The 21,504-nt window shown below is 39.9% G+C and overlaps 1 protein-coding gene and 1 non-coding gene across 2 annotated transcripts in view; one reads left to right on the forward strand and one right to left on the reverse strand.

The window, feature by feature from the left end:
- Window positions 1–21,504, reverse strand: part of LOC145415452 (fat-like cadherin-related tumor suppressor homolog) — a 693,356-nt gene that overhangs the window by 84,938 nt on the left and 586,914 nt on the right. The window lies entirely within an intron of this gene.
- Window positions 6,195–6,314, forward strand: LOC145415502 (5S ribosomal RNA). Its single transcript, XR_013900102.1, has one exon. It is a non-coding gene; the product is annotated as a 5S ribosomal RNA (ribosomal RNA).

Raw genomic sequence — 21,504 nt, forward strand, 5'->3', positions numbered from 1 at the left:
TATATACATGGATGGGGTTGTAAAGGAGGTGCAGGGTAGGGCAGTGGATGTGGGGGTGGCTCTAATGAATGAGGGTGAGATTTGGAAGCTTCCGGTGTTGCTGTTTGCTGATGATACAGTACTATTGAGTGAAGATGAATGGGAGTTGCGAGGTTTGGTGAATGAATTTGGGACAGTGTGTAGGAGGAGGAATCTGAAAGTTAATGTAAACAAAAGTAAAGTTATGGTGTTTGAGAGGAATGAAGTCACAGAGTGTGCAGTGAGGTTGGATGGTGAGGATATGGAGAATGTGAGTGCATTCAAGTACTTGGGTAGTGTGATGAGTAAGGATGGAACTTTGGGGGATGAAGTGCGTGAAAGGGTACAGCAGGGAAGGAAGGTTGTTGGTACACTGAAAGCAGTGATGAGAAATAGGGAGGTGAGTATGGAAGTTAAGAAGTCACTGAATGATAGTATTGTGATCCCTACCCTGACGTATGGAAGCGAGGCATGGACCTTGCAAGAGGGGAACAAGTCAAGAGTGAGAGCAGTGGAAATGAGTTACTTGAGAGGAGCATGTGGAGTGACGTGGAGGGACAGGTTGACGAATGAAGAAGTGAAGGAACGCTGTGGGGTGGATGTGGATGTGGTTGAGAAGATTAGGAGAAATACACTGAGGTGGTTTGGACATGTGAAGAGAATGGAGAATGAAAGTCTGACTAAGAGGGTGTATGTAGGTGAGGTGGAGGGAGGGAGAGGGAGAGGTAGACCGAGGATGAGGTGGAGGGATGGAGTTGAGGGGTATATGAGGGAGGGGGGGGGTGAGTTGGGGGGAGGGTAGTCAAATGGTCAGTGACAGAGCGACTTGGAGGCGTTTTGTCTGCGGCCACCCTTTGCTGGATTAGGGCATCGGGCTATAGATAGATAGATAGAAGAAATGGTAGAATGACCACCACACGCCAAGCAGGAGGAAAGAAACCCTCAGACCAAATCCTGTTCTAAACGGACAAAAGAAACAACAGGGCACTGGAAGAGAAATGTTTCAAGACATTATAACGAATACCATCAAGACCTTCACTGGATTCTTTACACAAATGATGAGCAGACAACAATTCACGGCGAGAGAAAGGAGCATCGATAGCTCCCTCGGCAAATAAAGTAAAAGAAATCGGGACAGATTCTGAAAGAGCTTTAATATGGTGAAAATCTGGAGAGAGGTGGGTCCCTGTACTTACAAGACTTAAAATACTACCTAAAACTTCAGGAACCATGGACACATCAGCTACAGGACGACCATCTAAAGAATGAACAGGGGCTTGAGGTGGGATATGTTTACCAGAGATTCTACGGATACACAACTACAGTGCTGCAATGGGAGTGTCCGCCGAAATGCTAGATACAAAGGATGTCCAACTGTGGTGGCATCTGGCTTGACAGATAGTACAGCAGAAGGCTACAGATGCATGTTGAAATATTAAGAGATGACGGGTACAGTCCGGTGTAGAACGTCGACGACAAAAGCTTTTCCTTGCAGCATGTTTAATACGGAGCGCATGCTTGCATTCAGGAGTCCACCACAGTACAGTTTTAGCTGTAGGAGGTCTGGTATTTCTAGGGATAGCAGTAAGGGCAGCTCCTAAATCCAGGGCCAGGAAGAAAGAAAGCAACTCCTGGGGAGAAGAAAAGGAGGAAGGAGGTAAAGAGGGGACCATAAGAAAGGAAAATAAGCTCCAGTTAACAGCATGGAACTGCCAATGGGGAGTACAAGGAACTGGACAGAAAGACGTAAGGGAAGCTTGTTGGGGAGGTGGTCACTGAAAAGAGAGTCATCCAGAACTGACCAGCGGAAGTCAAGGGAAACAGAAGGAAAACAAAGAGACAGGTCGATGCACGAAAAGGAACGAGTAAGAAGGTCAAAGTGAGTAGGAGAGCCAGTATTGAGCAGACACAGCTCGGACAAAGAAGGAAATTGTTCAACGTGGCGACCCTGGGTGGTGACAACAGAATCACCCCGTAGGATATGATGACAACTGAAGTTTCCAAGGAGGAGAATTGGAGAAGGAAGGGAGAGAAGTAATGAGGAAAAGGCAAAAAAATCAAAAGGAATAGGAGAGAAATAGAGAGAATAGACAGGGACCCAGTGGCGAAGAAAAAGATGGGCTGAGGCATGAGGATAGACGAAGGACCAGAAAGGGGTTCAAAAGGAACAGTGTTGCGGATAAGAAGAGCAGCAGAAGAAGGAGGATGAGAAATGAGAAAAGTAAAACCTGGAATAGGAACAGGGGAAGCGTGGAGAAAAGTTTCTTAGAAAGCTACATGCAGAGGATCATGAATGGATACGAGGTATCATAAGGAAGGACGATGCAGCACAAAACTGCACATATTCCACTGTAGAAGGGCCATAAGAAGAAACATGAATTAAGACTGGGAAGAGGGTGGCGGACGCATATGACAGTCACAGCTACGGTGACCAAGAGGCATTGGGAGATCGAGGTTTGAAAGAATAGAAGAGACAGAAGAAACTTACGTCACAGAGGAGGGAGGACGCACAGAGTTTGGGGGAGGGGAAGGTTAAGGAGGAGAAGGAGAAGGAATAGGTGTAGGGGGAAGGGAGGAGGGAGGGGGATGGATGTCCATAGAAACAAGGGAGGACATGGAGGAAGTATAGCGAATGTAGGAGGCAATATCTTGAATGGTCACTGTATCCATGGGAGATGAAACAGGGCAGGGGGACACCAACGAGATGACGCAAGGGTGCTGACAGGTGGATAAGAGAAAGGATGAGGTACTGGGAGATGTGGAACAAGAGGGATGTTTGGAAAGTTGGACAGGAGAAGCTGGGGAGGAGAGTCCAGGGATGTGAGACAGGGAAGCGCGAACACGACGTTTGTTTGCAGGACAAGAAGGTGATGAAGGAAAGGACTGAAAAGATACAGTTGTAGAAGGAGATGAGGGAGGAGGCGAGGAACGAAGGAGGGAAGGGGAGGAATCAGGAAGAGAAGCAAGAGCAGAGAAAGAAGTAGAGACAAGGATGGAAGTCGACACACTAGACGAGCTGGAGACCAGCGACACTATGGGAGGAGGATGGGCTACACGTGCGTAGTAATGGTTGGATGGTGACCAAGGCTGTGAACTCTGCAACAGGCCTCATGAAGGGAGAGGCCAGTTTTCCAGTGGATGCTGGACACTTCCGCCGCACAGAGATAAATGGGACAGTACCGGAAGGTGGTAGAATGATTACTCTGACAGTTAGGGCAGCACCGGATGGTGGAAGTGCAGTCCAAGGAAGTGTGGCCAGCCAGCGCACAGTTGGTACAGACTGCAGCTGACAGGCAGTATTTGGTACAGTGGCCAAAGTGCCAACAAGATGTGCATTGGCAAGGAGATGGAATAATTGATGGACCTGGAGAACAGTGCCCCCCAGTGATGAATGTAGGGGGCAGATCACGAGAGGTGGAGACAATTTTGATGATACTGAATGTGCCTCGCGCATTACGGAGATTATTCTCTCGGGCATGGAAGCATGCATTCCTTTCTCATATCCTTTGACTAATGCAAAAAAGCCTTCGTTCAATCATGCTTTCTAATGCTGTCCACAACAAGGAGAAGGCCTAAAAAAGGTATTGGAGACAACCCTCCCTGGAATCAAATCTTCTTTATGTTTCTGCCCCGAACTGTGACAAGAGTGTTCTTCGCTCTGCTAAAAATAATCTCATCCGTACTAAATGATCTCAACTCTTCAACTCAAATTCTTCCCGCTCCTTCTGGCACTCTGTCAAAAACAACTTTACCTCATCATCCTTCCCTACTCTTTTCTACTCCAATGGCTCTGTAGCTATTTCTTCTACCGATAAAGCAGATCTCTTCTCTCAGACATTCTTCCATAATTCCACCTTAGACAATTCTTGTGCTGCTCCTCCATCACTTTCCCCCTCTGACTTCCTCACGGCTGACATTAAAATTTCTTCAGCTGATGTATTTTCTGCCATTACTGGCCTCAATGACGACAAGGCATATGGGCCTGATGGGGTCCCTCCTGTTCTCCTCAAGAACTGTGCTTCTGTGTTTACACCCTGCCTAGGTAAACTCTTTCACCTTTATCTTTCAACTTGTACCTTTCCTTCTTGCTAGAAGTTTGTTCTCATTCAGCCAGTCCCAAAGAAGGATGACCATTCCTAACCCTTTAACTATCACCCAACTGCTTTAACATCCTGTGTGTCAAAAGTTTTCGAATTTATTCTTGACAGAAAAATTGTAAAGCATCTTTTGATTGTCAGTATGGGTTCCATCAGGGTTGCTCCACTGGCAACCTTCTCACCTACCTTTCAGACTCCTGGTCATCCTCCTTTTGGGACTTTGGCAAAAGCTTTGCCATTGCACTTGACATCTCAAAGGCTTTCGATCGAGTCTGGCATTAATCTTTAATTTCCAAACTGCCCTCTTACGGTTTCTATCCTTCTATCTGTGCCTTCATTGACAGCTTCCTTTCTGGTCGTTCTATAGTTGCTGTTGTAGATGGCCACCATTCTTCTCCTAGATCTATCAACAGTGGTGTTCCTCAGGGCTCTGTCCTATCACCAACTCTCTTCCTTTTATTCATCATGACCTTCTAAGCTGTACATCTAACCCTATCCACTCATACACTGATGATTCCACTTTTCACCTTTCCATTCGGTTCCCACAATGTCCATCTTAGCAGCAACTTCAATAACCAAGGGATAAGGCTATGGTTTACCTAATGTCTGACTTGGCTCGTACCTCTAGGGGGGTAAAGGTAATCTTGTTTTTAATGCATCAAAGACTCAGTTCTTACATCTATCAACCCTACAAAATCTTCCACAGGAGTATCCACTAATGTTTAATAATATCCAGCTCAATCCTGCATCATCCTTAAACATACCTGGGGTTTCATTCTCTCAGGATTTATCTTGGAAAGATCATATTACGTCTCTTGTAAAATCTGCGTCCAAGAGATGAGGTATGCTAAGCCGGCTCTGTTCCTTCTTTACCCCTGCACATGCTCACTTTATACATGGGTTTTATTTGACCTTGTGTAGAGTACAACTCACCTGTGTGGGAGGCTCCCCACATACAGCCCTTCTCAAAAAGGTGGAGTCAAAGGCTTTTCGTCTCATTAACTCTGCTCCTCTTACTGGCTCCCTTCAACCTCAGTCTCTTCACCACACTGTTGCATCTTTATCTTTTTTCTATCGCTACTTCAATAGTCACTGCTCCTCTGAACTGTCTACTTGCATCCCTCCACCTCTACGACAGACACATAGCACCTGTCTAGCAACAAACTCTCATAACTTTTCTGTCCAGCTCTCTAATGCAAGAGTTAACTGTTACTCTCAGTCCTTCATTTATGCAACAGGTCAACTCTGGAACTGTCCACATCTGTTTGTATTTCCTACTTCCTATGATTTCCAGTCTTTCAAACACAATGTGTCCAGGCATCTCGAAAAGAATGGATCTTGAATTTGGCTCTCTTTTGTATTGTTTTTGCTTTTTTCTTGGAAGGAACAACTTGTGGTCTCCTGACCTTTGGTTCCTTCTTCCTTTCATTAAAAAAAAAAAAAAAAAAAAAATACCTACCAGTTTTTTCTCTCTCTCATTGTTTTGCTCTTTTGGGGCCTTTTTTGAGAGCATCTAAAAAGCTCTTGTGATACAAACTGCCTGACACTTCAGAGTTCCCAGGATGATTATGGATTTTCTACATTGGTCTGTTTGGTGTTTTTTTGCCTGTCACACCTGGGTATATTCTCCTTTATGGGGCTGATGTAATCAGGGAGGTCATATGTTGACTTTTGTGCTGCATATTGATGCAGTGCATTAGTCCTGTTACCCTGATACTGTTTTTTTCATGCCTGATGGTCTAGTGAGTTAAGGCACTTTAACTCGGAAAGGACCATTAGGGTCTACCTTCAAGAGGAGATCTGTTTCTCTAGCACCATATATCTAATCTAAGATGAATAAAATCATCTGAGCGTAGTACAAATAAACTTTTAATAGGCATCACCATACTGAAGGGTAAAAGAGACTTGTTAGTTAAAAGGCTTCAATACACTCAGTAAACTCTGGTGAAAATTACTTAAGAATGCATGTTAAGATTTCCTAAAGCACTTGTCTCAACCGAATAACACAGGAATACATCACTTAGTGCTGTACAAGTGTTCATAAGACCTACTGTGCTAACTGATAACAGCTTTAATGAGGGTTACAGCCCATACCACGTTGAGTACACCGCTTCCCGTTCGATCAGCGAAGTTAAGCAACGTTGGGTCTGGTTAGTACTTGGATGGGTGACCGCCTGGGAACACCAGATGCTGTTGGCATCCCTACGTCAAGTGGGGTTGGTGGAGGATTAGTGCCCCTCCCTGTAAAACAATTAACTCTAAGCCCTTGGCCACCCTGTCTGGGATACATGGCGTCTGGCAATGAATGAAAAAAAAACATTCCAGCATGAGATATACAGTAATCAGAAATATTAAACAGTCATTTCACTGTTGCTCCTGTTGTGACCCCAGGCTTCCATCTCCTACAGCCCACCATCCTCTTTTGGGGGATAGGGAAAGAATTAAGCAATGTTTATATAACCACGGTTCAATCATGGGTAAGCTTCCATCCCCGGCACCTACTTTCTCAAAAAAAGCTGTTAACATTTTTCATATACAGTAAACCATACCACTGCTCATTATGAAATGATGAGAATATAATTAACATTAGCAATTTATCTTAGTGGTAGGTGGTGGTGACCATCATCCATTCACTTGATGCAGTGCTGCCTACTTCTTCCTTAGCCTTTATCATAATTTTTGTCTGTGCCTGTCCTCCTCTCTTTCGATTTCTCGCATCTTTCCTCTCACTTCTTATTGCTTTTCTTGCCTTTACAGGTAGCTTTACATTGAGTGACAAGCCAAATGGTTTCCAGTAAGCCAAGAAATCATTTACAACGCTGGGTGGTAACCATATAACCAAACCATACGTGCTCCCTACATGTCAACAAGTGGGTTGGTGGAGGGTTATAGCCCCTCCCCGTAAAACAAACAACTCAAGGTCAATGGTCACCCCTTATGAGATTATGGCGTCTGGCAATAGATAGATAGATAGATAGATTTATCTCCACATTATCTTACTTTTTTAAATAACTTATGGATTTTAATTTTTATACTGCTAATACACAAATATTGTACTGTATATATCCAATCATGGCATCAGATACATGTTATTACTCATTTGTTGCCTTGAATATGATTTTCCTTTTTTAGTATTTGAGAATATCATCCATCTTGATGGTACTTACCATTCACCTAAATTTATTTTCATACAGCATTGTAATTTTTATGAAAAATCTACATAGGCACGTAAGGATTGATTGAAATATATGTGATGCTGTAACTGATGTGACTCCAGGCTTATCTGAATGTGACCCTAGTGGATTACTCTTTGAAATTCCCTTTCTATTTTATTTTTTTCCTTAATGCAAGGAAGAAGGAACCAAAGGCCAGGAGACCGCAAAACGTTCCTTCCAAGAAAAAAACAAAAACAAAAAAAAATAACAGAGAGCCAACTCAAGACCTGTTCATTTCGAGATGCCTGGACACACTGCGTTTGAAAGACTGGAAATCATAGGAAGCAGGAAACACAGACAGAGGGGGACAGTTCCAGAGTTGACCTGTTGCACAAATGAAGGACTGGGAGTAACAGTTAACTCTTGCATTAGAGAGTTGGACAGAAAAGGGATGAGAGTTTGCTGCTAGACGGGTGCTACGCGCCCGCCGTAAAGATGGAGGAATGCAAGCAGACAGTTCAGAGGACCAGCCACCTTTGAAGCAGCGATAGAAAAGAGATAAAGATGCAGCACTGCGGTGAAGACACTAAGGTTGAAGGGAGCCAGTATGAGGAGCAGAGTTAACGAGACGAAAAGCCTTTGACCCCACTTCGTTGAGAAGAGCTGCATGTGAGGAGCCTCCCCACACAGGTGAGTTGTACTCTACACAAGGGTGAATAAAACCTGTCTATAAAGTCAACAACTGTGCAGGGTTAAACAAGGTACGGAGTCAGCTTAGCACACCTAATCTCTTGGAAGCAGATTTTACAAGAGATGTAATATGATCTTTCCAAGATAAATCCTGAGAGAATGAAACCCCAAGTATGTGTAAGGATGATACAGGATTGAGCTGGATATTATTAAATATTAGTGGGTACCACTCTGGAAGATTTTGTCGGGTTAATAGGTGTAAGAATTGAGTCTTTGATGCATTAAAAACAACAGCCCACCATCCTCCTTTCAGGGGACAGGGTGGGAGATGGGGGATGTTTGTACTGGTACTGTATAACCACGATGTGGAGACACCAAGATATGTCAGTTATCTCACAACAAGAAGGCATTCGTCTCCATCAGCACCAATTTTGTGTGTATTTACCCAATTGTATTTACCTAATTTTGATATACAGGAAATAAGTTATGCTCGTGGGGTCCCGTCTGTTTCTCAATAAGACAAATTTAGCTTTAACCCGCACCGTCCTGGCGACGTGAATTAACGTGGCAACATTGCAAGGTCCCTAATTTGCACAATTTTCAATTTTCGTGAGTGATTTTTGGCATGTATACATGGGACACCTTCCTCTATTCCTCTACAAGATGCCAAGCAGGAACAATGCCTTACACCGCATAACCTCCCCCCCCCCTGCACGCCATTGTCTCGACAATTCACCTGTTACAAGTGACCTGGCCAATAAAGACATTCAGGGCCAGAGTGATTCCCCAATCGATGACAATGTGGAGGACAAAGTTTAGAGGAAGAAACAGTTAGAAATGATGATCAGGTAATATGGGAAAAAAAAGGTCATGAATGGTGATGAGTTAGTGAGTGAAACAATGCTTATAATGCCTATATTACTGTTTGAAAACCAATATACTCTTGTACTATATATAAATTCGTACCAAGTAAATAAATAAATACTGTTTATGAGTGGATAAAATAGTTACCCTCCCATAGAACACGTTTTCTTTGGTGCCAGCCTGTTAGAAAACCCAGTCAGGTAAGGAAGTACTCACACCTAAATCCGGTATTTTAAACCTCAGGTGAGCGATTTCTCTATGAATTTTCGATGTTTCTCACCAAAAGCGAATGTTTGAGCCAAAAAAAAAAAAAGGTCCAAAAACGTCGGGATGGGGCGGGTTAAACTCGTTTATGTTTTTAGACTGGACGATCTCTTTGTCCAGGCAATTCCACAGGTCTATACAACAATACGGGAAACTATATTTCTTGACATCTTTCAAGCAGTTTGGCTTCTTCAATTTCATTCCATGTCTTCTTGTTACTCTCTTATCCCATAAAAACAGATACTCTTTGTCAATTTTATCTACTCCCATCATGGTCCTGAACACGGCAATCATGTCGCCACTCTTTCTCCGATCTTCTAAGGAGCACAAATCCAGCGTTTCCAGCCTCTCTCTGTACGACAAATATGACAGACTGGGGACCATTTTGGCTGCTGTTCTTTGTATTCTCTCAATCTTATTTATATCTTTCATTTTGTGTGGAGACCACACTACCGCTGCATATTCTAGCCTGGGGCGAATCATGGCCACTATCAATTTTTTCATCACTTCCTCATCCATATTATGAAAAGCTACTCTTATATTAGTCAGGAGTTTATACGTCTCTCTAGCTGTCTTTTTAATGTGTTTTTCAGGTGACAAACTGCCCTGGACCAGCACTCCCAAATCTTTCTCTTCTCTCACTTTTGTGATTGGTTCATTACCCATCAAATAATTCAGTGAACGCCTCTTGGTACTTTTACCCATTTCCAAAATTTTACATTTCTTTGCATTGAATTTCATTTCCCATATCTGGCTCCATTCGTGTATCCTATTCAGTTCCTCCTGCACCATTTTACAATCCTCCTCAACCTCTACCTTCCTCAAGATCTTTCCATCATCAGCAAACAGACTTGCATAACTGATCATTCCATCTACCATACCATTTATGTAAATTAGGAACATTACTGGCACCAACACCGAGCAGTGTGGGACTCCACTTGTTACTTCCCTCCATCCAGACATCCTATTCTTTATTACTGTCCTCATTTGTCTGTCTCTCAGAAAGTCTCTCATCCATTCCAGGACGTTCCCCTTCAGTCCTCCTATATGCTCTAGTTTTCACATAAGTCTCTTATGGGGTACCTTATCGAAGGCCTTCTCCAAATCTAAATACACACCATCCACCCAACCTTCTCCTTCCTGAAGCACGTCAATTGCTCTTGAGTAAAAACTCAACAAGTTGGAAACACATGACCTTCCACTTCTGAATCCAAACTGACTTTCAGCCAAACTAATAATCTCTTCCAGATATTTTACCCATCTATATTTCTCGGAATTCTTTCAAACAATTTTGCGATCATACTGGTCAGGGACACTGGTCTATATTTCAGGGGTTCTTCCCTGTATCCTCCCTTATAAATTGATGCCACATTTGCACTCTTCCATTCTTGAGGCACTTTCCCCTCTTCCAGAGAACACACAATTAAACTGTGAATATTATCTGCCAGTTGTTCTCTGCATTCCTTCAGTACCCAGTTAGAGATTCCATCTGGTCCTGGGGCTTTCCTTGCATCTCAAGTTTCCAGTAATTTATATACTTCCTGTAGTTACACTTTTATATCTTTTATCACAACATTACTAGTCACTTCCTCTCCTTCCACAAACTCCTTTTCATTAGTGAAAACTGACTGAAAACATTTGTTCATTATTTCAGCTTGCATTGCTGCATCTTTATAGACCTCTCCTTCAACTTTCAGTTTGGTGATTCCTTCCTTTTGTTTCAATTTGCCATGGACAAATCTATACAACAGTTTGGGTTCATCCTTTCATTGGTCTATTATACCTTTTTCAAAATTCCTTTCTTCCTCTCTATGTATTCTTCTGTATTCATTTCTAGTTCTTTCATATTCTTCCATTGTTTTGTTGTTACCTCTCTTTCTCCAATTGTTCCACGCCGTGTCTCTCTCTTTTTTGCTATCATACACCTTCTATTAAACCACTCTTTTTCCTGTTTTCTTTCTCCCTCACTCTTGGTAAAAAATTTTCCACTCCTGAATTATAGAAGCCTAGAAAAATATCCCACTTCCTCTGTATCTCTCTTGTTTCTCTGAATTTTCTCCACTCTGCATTTTCAAAAAATTGTCTCAATCCTGTAAAGTTTGCTTTCCCAAAGCTGTATCATCCCTCCCTACAAAGCTCGTCTCTTGGCTCCACCTTCCCTGTTGTCATTTTGAACTCAATGACCACATGATAACTTTTTCCAATAGGACACAGATATTTCAAGGATTCTATTATATCGGGTTCTTTGGTAAACAGTAAATCTAGTCTTGCTGGTATGTCCTCACCTCGGAACCGTGTCTCTTCTTTAACCCACTGCGTCATCACATTGTTCATTGTTATATTTAATAATATAGAACCCCACGAATATTCACTGCCTCCTGAGTCCCATTCCTTCCAGTTCACCTCTTTACAACTGAATTCACCAATTAAAATTATATTGTTGCTTTACTCAATATTTTTCTGTAAATAACTAGCCATGTATGACAACATTTCCTGGTATTCATCATCACTCCATGCTCTTCTGATGTGTGTGTGTATGTGTGTGTGTGTGTGTTCTTACCTTACCTAATTGTTCTTATCTAATTGTATCTTTACAGGAATGAGTCAAGCTCGTACTGGCCCGTTTCTTAAACCATATTTATTGTACATATCCTTAAATTTGTGAATTGTTTTGGCACACACTATTTCATTCGGTAGTGCATTCCATTGATCAATTGCTCTGTTTGGGAAACTGAATTTCCTTACGTCTTTATCATCTCTCTTCTTATGCAGTTTTTTGCAGTGTCCTCTTCCTGATGCTTCTCCATATGTTAAGTAATCATTTATGTCTATTTTCTCCTTCCCTGATATGCACTTATATAGCATTATCATGTCACCTCTTTTCCTTCTCTCCTGTAGTGTTGGTAGATTCAGTTTATTTAGTCTTTCTTCGTAGCTTAGGTCCCTTAAGCTTGGTATCCATCTTGTAGCGGCCGTTTGAACTTTTTCAATCTTGTCTATGTGCTTCTTGAGATGAGGACTCCAGACTACCGATGCATATTCCAGGGTTGGTCTAATGAATGATGTTATTATCCTTCTTAGCATGTCTTCATTTATGTATGTGAATGCTATTCTCATATTTGCAAGCAGTGTATACATGTTCCGTACCTTCTCGCTGATGTGGTCAGCCGGAGATAGTCTGTTATTGATAATCACACCTAGGACTTTCTCTCTTTCTGATGTGTATAGGGTTTTATTTCCAAACTTATAATCCCAATCAGATCTTTTTCCACTTTTACCAAACTTGATTACATGACACTTGTCCACATTGAATTCCATTTGCCATGTACTACTCTATTCATGAAGTTTATTTAATTCTTCTTGTAGCTCTTTACAAGAGTCTGTGTTAGCATTTCTCCTTTGTATTTTTCCATCATCTGCAAACATATTCAGATAGCTCTCATTTCCAGTGTTACTGTTTATATCATTTATTTACACTAAAAACATGATTGGTGCCAGCACTGAACCCTGTGGTACTCCACTAGTCACTTCTTTCCATGATGAGTAGTTTCCTCTTAGTACTGTTCTCATTTCTCTTTTGATGAGAAAGTTTTGCATCCAACAAAACAGTTTGCCTCGAGTTCCTCTTTGATGGTACAGTTTCCATAAAAGTCTTTGGTGTGGTACTGTGTCAAAAGCATTCTTGAAATCTAAATAGATACTGTCCACCCATCCTTCCCTTTCCTGTATTGTGTTTGTTACTCCGTCATAGTAGCTCAACAGATTAGTAACACATGATTTTCCTTTTCTGAAGCCAAACTGTCTTTCTGTTATCATACTGTGTTCTTCTAGATGATTTACCCAAGCTTTTCTTATAAGTTTTTCTAATACCTTGCTTACAACACTGGTCAGTGATACTGGTCGGTAGTTGAGTGGATTTTGTCTATTTCCTTTCTTGAATCAGGGGACTATATTTGCTTTTTTCCAAATATCAGGTAGTTTACCTTGACTCAAGGATTTCTTGAAAATTAAAAATAATGGTTTACTTAACTCCTTTGCACATTCTCGTAGTACCCAACATGAAATTTCATCAGGACCACTTGCTTTTCCTCTGTCTAATCTACTTAACTCCTTCTGTATTACTTTTTCTGCTATTTGTATATCTGGTATTTGTGTGGACATGCATGTTCCACATAGTCCCTCTCAAAATTTTTTTCTTCTATAAAAACTAATTGGAAATTCTTATTTAGTGCTTCACAAATATCTTTCTCTTGTGTATAAGTGATTCCCTAGTCCGTAATGGATTGTATTATATCTTTTACTTTGGTTTTGCTTCTGATATAGCTGTAAAACAGCTTTGGTTGATCACTACTTTGATTTATTATATCCTCCTCAAACTGTTTTTGGGCTTCCCTCCTTATTCTTGTATAATCGTTTCTTGCCTGTTTGTAATTATTATAAGCCCATTTACTATTATGTCTTCTGTATCTATTCCACAACAAATCTCTTCTTTCTTTTGATTTTTTACATTCTGTATTGAACCATTTCTGTATTTTCTTATCTGCTTCTTTGTGCTGTGGGATGTACTTCTGGACTCCTATTTCATAAAATTCACAAAATTTTTTATATACAGCATTTAAATCTTGTCCTCTAAGTTCATTTTCCCAATTAACTTCTAAGAACTACTTCTTTAGGTCTTGATAATTTCCCTTTTTATAGTTTAGGCTCTTTTTGTAACTGTCATTGCTGTTTACTATGTCATATGTTATCCTGAAGTTATAATTTAGTACTGCATGATCGCTTTTGACGAGTGGAGGGTGATATATTAAACTGTCAATATCATTTTCTTGCCTAGTAAATATTAGATCTAGCACTGAAGGTACATCAAGTTCTCTTTTTCTGGTGGTTTCCCTCACATGTTGCGTTAGGAAGAACTCTTGTACGAGATCCAGGAGATTTTGGTCCCAACAGCTTTCTTGGCTAATTATATCTAGAGTATTCCAATTTAAATTTGTATTGAAATCCCCAGTTACTATAATTCTTTCTGATTTCTCTTCCATTTTGTGTAGTAATGATCTTAAACTCTGAATTGTACTCTCTGCCAGGTCCTCATATTCGTCTCTTTCCCATGTGTTTGATCTTGGTGGCATGTACAAATTGGCTACAATTACTTTACCTTCAGATGTGTTGATCTCTACTGCAATCAGTTCTACTTGTGATGGTATATCTAGTTTTATTTCATTGACTTTTAGATTTTTGTTAGTTAATATTATAATTCCTCCTTTTTTTTAATTTCTGTCTCTTCTCCATTTATTGTATTCCTCTAAGTTTAGTATGTCATTGGATATCCTTGGTGTTAATTTTGTTTCAGTTAGGCATATTATTTGTGGTTCATTTTCTCTGACATAATCATTAATCTCTAGTAATTTAGATACCATTCCATCCACATTTGAGTACATCAACTTTATCATCTTGTTTATATACTTGTCATGACATGGTTCTACTACCTTCCTCCTTTTTCTTCCATCCTGTTTGTGTACCACTTTCATACCTGCAATCCTATTAGTTTGTAAAAAAAAATTTTCTTCTCCTCTTCTGATCTTCCCTCATTTTTTGTTTTTGCTTCCTCCCTTTTCTCTTTCAGTAATTCCAGTTCCTCTTGTGTTAGGCATCTTTTTATCCATACATTTTTGAACTCCTCTTTTTCCATAAGATTCTTTGCATTTTTTAGTATCTCTTCCACAGTGTTTACACTCTGGAAAGTCACCTTTAGAGATCTTCTCTTGCTTTTCTCGTATTTCCCTAACCTTTTGTGTTCTTCTATGTCTCTACTACAGATTTCCTCTGATACTTCTTTCAGTAAGCTCATTACATTTGCCATCTCCTTTTTCTCTCTTGTGATCTTGTTTTTTACTTCTTCCTCTTCTATACCAGTGATTACTATAGATTTGTTTATATCTACGGAATCTCTGACTAACTTCGGATTGTTTTGGATTATTCTTTTCACTTCCTTTTTAATGCTTTTTTCCTCCACCCTTGTTTCTAAGTCTTTCTTTACTTTCACCATTTCAGCATATGTGGTTTCCACATCATTTTTGTAGCTTTGCACAGCTTCATTTATCTGTGTGTGTGTGTTCTTACCTAATTGTATCTTTACAGGAATGAGTCAAGCTCGTACTGTCCCGTGTCTTAAACCATATTTATCTTTGATATTATTAACTTTGTGAATTGTTTTGGCACACACTATTTCATTCGGTAGTGCATTCCATTGATCAATTGCTCTGTTTGGGAAACTGAATTTCCTTACGTCTTTATCATCTCTCTTCTTATGCAGTTTTTTGCAGTGTCCTCTTCCTGATGCTTCTCCATATGTTAAGTAATCATTTATGTCTATTTTCTCCTTCCCTGATATGCACTTATATAGCATTATCATGTCACCTCTTTTCCTTCTCTCCTGTAGTGTTGGTAGATTCAGTTTATTTTGTCTTTCTTCGTAGCTTAGGTCCCTTAAGCTTGGTATCCATCTTGTAGCGGCCATTTGAACTTTTTCAATCTTGTCTATGTGCTTCTTGAGATGAGGACTCCAGACTACCGATGCATATTCCAGGGTTGGTCTAATGAATGATGTTATTATCCTTCTTAGCATGTCTTCATTTATGTATGTGAATGCTATTCTCATATTTGCAAGCAGTGTATACATGTTCCGTACCTTCTCGCTGATGTGGTCAGCTGGAGATAGTCTGTTACTGATAATCACACCTAGGTCTTTCTCTCTTTCTGATGTGTATTGGGTTTTATTTCCTAACTTATTATCCCAATCAGGTCATTTTCCACTTTTACCAAACTTGATTACATGACACTTGTCCACATTGAATTCCATTTGCCATGTACTACTCCATTCATGAAGTTTATTTAATTCTTCTTGTAGCTCTTTACAAGAGTCTGTGTTAGTATTTCTCCTTTGTATTTTTCCATCATCTGCAAACATATTCAGATAGCTCTCATTTCCAGTGTTACTGTTTATATCATTTATATACACTAAAAACATGACTGCTGCCAGCACTGAACCCTGTGGTACTCCACTAGTCACTTCTTTCCATGATGAGTAGTTTCCTCTTAGTACTGTCCTCATTTCTCTTTTTATGAGTCTTGCATCCAGCAAAACAGTTTGCCTCGAATTCCTCCTTGATGGTACAGTTTCCATAAAAGTCTTTGGTGTGGTACTGTGTCAAAAGCATTCTTGAAATCTATATAGATAATGTCCACCCATCCTTCCCTTTCCTGTATTGTGTTTGTTACTCTGTCATAGTAGCTCAACAGATTAGTAACACATGATTTTCCTTTTCTGAAACCAAACTGTCTTTCTGTTATCATACTGTGTTCTTCTAGATGATTTACCCAAGCTTTTCTTATAAGCTTTTCTAATACCTTGCTTACAACACTGGTCATTGATACTGGTCGGTAGTTGAGTGGATTTTGTCTATTTCCTTTCTTGAATCAGGGGACTATATTTGCTTTTTTCCAAATATCAGGTAGTTTACCTTGACTCAAGGAATTCTTGAAAATTAAAAATAATGGTTTACTTAACTCCTTTACACATTCTCGTAATACCCAACATGAAATTTCATCAGGACCACTTGCTTTTCCTCTGTCTAATCTACTTAACTCCTCCTGTATTACTTTTTCTGCTATTTGTATATCTGGTAGTATGTGTGGACATGCGTGTTCCACATAGTCCCTCTCAAAATTTTTTTCTTCTGTAAAAACTAATTGGAAATTCTTATTTAGTGCTTCACAAATATCATTCTCTTGTGTATAAGTGATTCCCTCGTCCGTAATGGATTGTATTATATCTTTTACTTTGGTTTTGCTTCTGATATAGCTGTAAAACAGCTTTGGTTGATCACTACTTTGATTTATTATATCCTGCTCAAACTGTTTTTGGGCTTCCCTCCTTATTCTTGTATAGTCGTTTCTTGCCTGTTTGTAATTATTATACGCCCTTTCACTATTGTGTCTTCTGTATCTATTCCACAACAAATCTCTTCTTTCTTTTGATTTTTTACATTCTGTATTGAACCATTTCTGTATTTTCTTATCTGCTTCTTTGTGCTGTGGGATGTACTTCTGGACTCCTATTTCATAAAATTCACAAAATTTTTTATATACAGCATTTAAATCTTGTCCTCTAAGTTCATTTTCCCAATCAACTTCTAAGAAATACTTCTTTAGGTCTTGATAATTACCCTTTTTATAGTTTAGGCTCTTTTTGTAACTGTCATTGCTGTTTACTATGTCATATGTCATCCTGAAGTTATAATTTAGTACTGCATGATCGCTTTTGACGAGTGGAGGGTGATATATTAAACTGTCAATATCATTTTCTTGCCTAGTAAATATTAGATCTAGCACTGAAGGTACATCAGGTCCTCTTTTTCTGGTGGTTTCCCTCACATGTTGCGTTAGGAAAAACTCTTGCATGAGATCCAGCAGTTTTTGGTCCCAACAGCTTTCTTGGCTAATTATATCTAGAGTATTCCAATTTATATTTGTATTGAAATCCCCAGTTAGTATAATTCTTTCCAATTTCTCTTCCATTTTATGTAGTAATGATCTTAAACTCTGAATTGTACTCTCTGCCAGGTCCTCATATTCGTCTCTTTCCCATGTGTTTGATCTGGGTGGCATGTATAAATTGGCTACAATTACTTTACCTTGAGATGTGTTGATCTCTACTGCAATCAGTTCTACTTGTGATGGTACAGTAAAAGTCCAATATTTCGGCCTCCAAATCCCCGGCAAATCTGACATTTCGGCAGTTTTGAGAAATAGTCCCATTTACGAAAATCTCCGATCGTTCAGCAGATTCTCCGATTTTTTTCGTCAGTCTTGAAATTCTCCCTGAGGCTCGCCAGCTAGCTACCCGCCTTTACCCGCCTTAGTGAGTGAGATAGTGAAAGTGATGGAACGAGTCTACCACTGCCATGAAGCTCAGAGGCTAGCTCTTTCTCCTATAGCATAAAGAGAGGACAAACATGTAGTGAGTCTAGCATGGGAAAGAGAATCTGTTTCGCCATTCTTCCGCCATTCTTCCGAGTTGTTGCCGTGCTGCTGCCGACTTCTCTTGATTCTTCTGTGTGCTTTGTGAACTTCGTACCGAAATACCTCTGAAATTACTATTCGAGTGTGCTGTAAGCACCGTAACATCAGACAGGAGCTTTGTAACACCTGAGTGGACCAACCGTGTGTTGTGAACAGTATAAACATCTTCTGCGTGCTTTGAAAATGGCCTCCACGTGTGGAAAGTTAAATGGTGTTAGCAAGAAGCGTACACATAAGATGTTGACTATTGCTCGGAAAATTGAGCTGTTGAAAAAATTAGAGGCTGGCATGAGTAGGAAACAGATTATGGATGAGTTTAACGTAAGCTCCTCTGCTCCCTCCTCTCCATCACCAACAGCAGTCTCTGAACCTCAAGCTCTACTGCCGCAGCAACAGGGACAAGAGTCCTTAGAGCCTGTTGCAGGACCCTCTACTGCTGGGGACTTCTTCCAGCAGTAGCAGACTCCAATCAACCCCTTCTATTGTACATATGTAAATAAGGAACCTATTATAAGTTTAGGTAAGTGTATGTGAACTTGTAGGCCTACTGTACCATTACATTTATATACAGTATGTTCACTAATTTCTTTATTTTTCATATTCATGTATAGTACTGTATTCATTACAGTATTGTACAGTATCAAACAGTATACAGAACTCTCTCCAAACACATTTGTAATGATGTGAGTAATGATGATGGTGTTCACCGAAACATATAAGGTACTGAGTGGGTAGGGTTTTCGATAATTCGGCAATTTTGATATTTCGGCACTTGCCTGGTCCCATAGATGCCGAAAATTGGGACTTCTACTGTATATCTAGTTTTATTTCATTGACTTTTAGATTTTTCTTAGTTAATATTATAATTCCTCCTCCTTTTTTTAAATTTCTGTCTCTTCTCCATATATTGTATTCCTCTAAGTTTAGTATGTCATTGGATATCCTTGGTGTTAATTTTGTTTCAGTTAGGCATATTATTTGTGGTTCATTTTCTCTGACATAATCATTCATCTCTAGTAATTTATATACCATTCCATCCACATTTGAGTACATCAACGTTATCATTTTGTTTATATACTTGTCATGACATGGTTCTACTACCTTCCTCCTTTTTCTTCCATCCTGTTTGTGTACCACTTTTGTACCTGCAATCCTATTACTTTGTAAAAAAAATTTCTTCTTCTCCTCTTCTGATCTTCCCTCATTTTTTGTTTTTGCTTCCTCCCTTTTCTCTTTCAGTAATTCCAGTTCCTCTTGTGTTAGGCATCTTTTTATCCATACATTTTTGAACTCCTCTTTTTCCATAAGATTCTTTGATTTTTTAGTATCTCTTCCACAGTGTTTACACTCTGGAAAGTCACCTTTAGAGGTCTTGTCTTGCTTTTTTCGTATTTCCCTAACCTTTTGTGTTCCTTTATGTCTTTACTACAGATTTCCTGTGATACTTCTTTCAGTAAGCTCATTACATTTGCCATCTCCTTTTTGTCTCTTGTGATCTTGTTTTTTACTTCTTCCTCTTCTATACCAGTGATTACTATAGATTTGTTTATATCTACTGAGTCTCTGACTAACTTCGGATTGTTTTGGATTATTCTTTTCACTTCCTTTTTAATGCTTTTTTCCTCCACCCTTGTGTCTAAGTCTCTCTTTACTTTCACCATTTCGGCATACGTGGTTTCTAAATCATTTTTGTAGCTTTGCACAGTTTCATTCACCTGTGTTATCTTCTCCTCAATATCACTGCTCTGGTCCATAAGACTGCTTGCTTGCCTAATTGTCTCTGTGTCATTTTTGAACTCTTCCATAACACTCTTGTGATTGACTACTGTACTTGCCATTTCACTCACTTTCTTCCTAAGCGTACTCAATTCCACTGTTAGTTCACTGATGGTTGTGTCTTTCTTATTGGCCTCCCTTCCTAGTTTTTCTATTTCTTCCTTTTGCAAGTGCATTTGCTTCTTTATTTCATCAATTTCATTTTTGAAAGCCATTTCTAGTTTGTGTACACGTTCAACCAGTCTATTGTGAGTCTCCACTTCAACCAGTTCTTGGTAGAAATCATCATTTTGCTTTTTACTTTTATCCCTTTTCTTTTCCAAATTTGCTTTACTAAAGTATGTATCCATTTAGCAATACTAAAAGAACAGAGTATGTACTTACAGAGTATGTACACGTTCCCCGTGTTGCTGTAGTCTAAACAAAGCTCAGCTGACTCAGCACATTTTTTCCTCTTGGTTCTTTTTTCTTTTTGAACAAGTCTTGTTTAGACTTTTTTTTTTTTTTTTCTTTTAATAATGAAAAATCATTTAGTCTAACCTGGTACAGAGCTTGACTCATACAAAGATACTAATTTAGGTAATGCCACTGGCCGTGTTGGTTCAGTACGGAGCGCCGATGTCGGACGTCTGTCTCGGTTGACCCTCTGCGTGTGTGTGTGTGTGTGTGTGTGTATTTACCTATTTGTAGCATACAGGAATTGAGCAATGCTCATGTTGTCCTGTCTCCATATCCCCATTTTTCTAGTCTACTTTTAAACACTTGAATGTTTTTCGCCTGCACCACCTCTTCGTCTAAGTCATTCCAAATATTTATGTATTTACCTAAGGTACCTAATTGTGATATACACGAGATGTGCTATGCTCGTGGGTTCCCGTCGGTGTTTCTCAGTTAGTCAAATTTAGCTTTAAACTCAATTAAGTTGAGCAGAGCAGTACTCCCAAGGTGAATGGAAAGCTGATGACAGGGAGAGCTAGAGCTCCCATTTCATCAGCCCTCAGGACTAGATCCCGATCATCCACCTTTGCTGAACTTTTTCAGTGCCTCAGTAACACAGAGAGTAGGCCAGCATGCTCTCCAATACAAGTTTCTCTAACTATCAACACCAAACTACATGCACAGTACACACTACACTTCCTTTTACTAAATTTTAAAAAAAGTCATGGCAGCACTACACGTGGCCTCGTAGTCCCCGGGGGGGGGGGGGATATAAATGCCCCCACCTTCCGTCCCTCTCCGGGTGAGGACTCGAGCTGCCTGGAACCACTGTCTGACTCTCTTCTTCATTTCTGCAACATTCACGGCCTTTCCTCTAAATTTCGCTCTGTTGAGCACCACCTCTCCTTCTCTAAACCTCACCTTCTTTTTCTAACTGAGACTCAGCTGTCTGAGGCAACTGATAGCAAACCCTGTATCCTCCTACTTTCTCTATACTCATTTCAAAGCCAAAGGTGGATGTTGTATACATGTACGCAACAACCTATCTTGTTCTCGTGTTCCTGAAAGTGATTCTTCTTAATTCCATACACTTTGGCTTCGGCTTTCCTGTCATTCTCTGA

This window comes from Coenobita brevimanus, chromosome 102 (genome assembly GCF_032717465.1).
Source record: "Coenobita brevimanus isolate Jiangsu-jjx chromosome 102, ASM3271746v2, whole genome shotgun sequence".
In the NCBI taxonomy this organism is placed as follows: domain Eukaryota; kingdom Metazoa; phylum Arthropoda; class Malacostraca; order Decapoda; family Coenobitidae; genus Coenobita; species Coenobita brevimanus.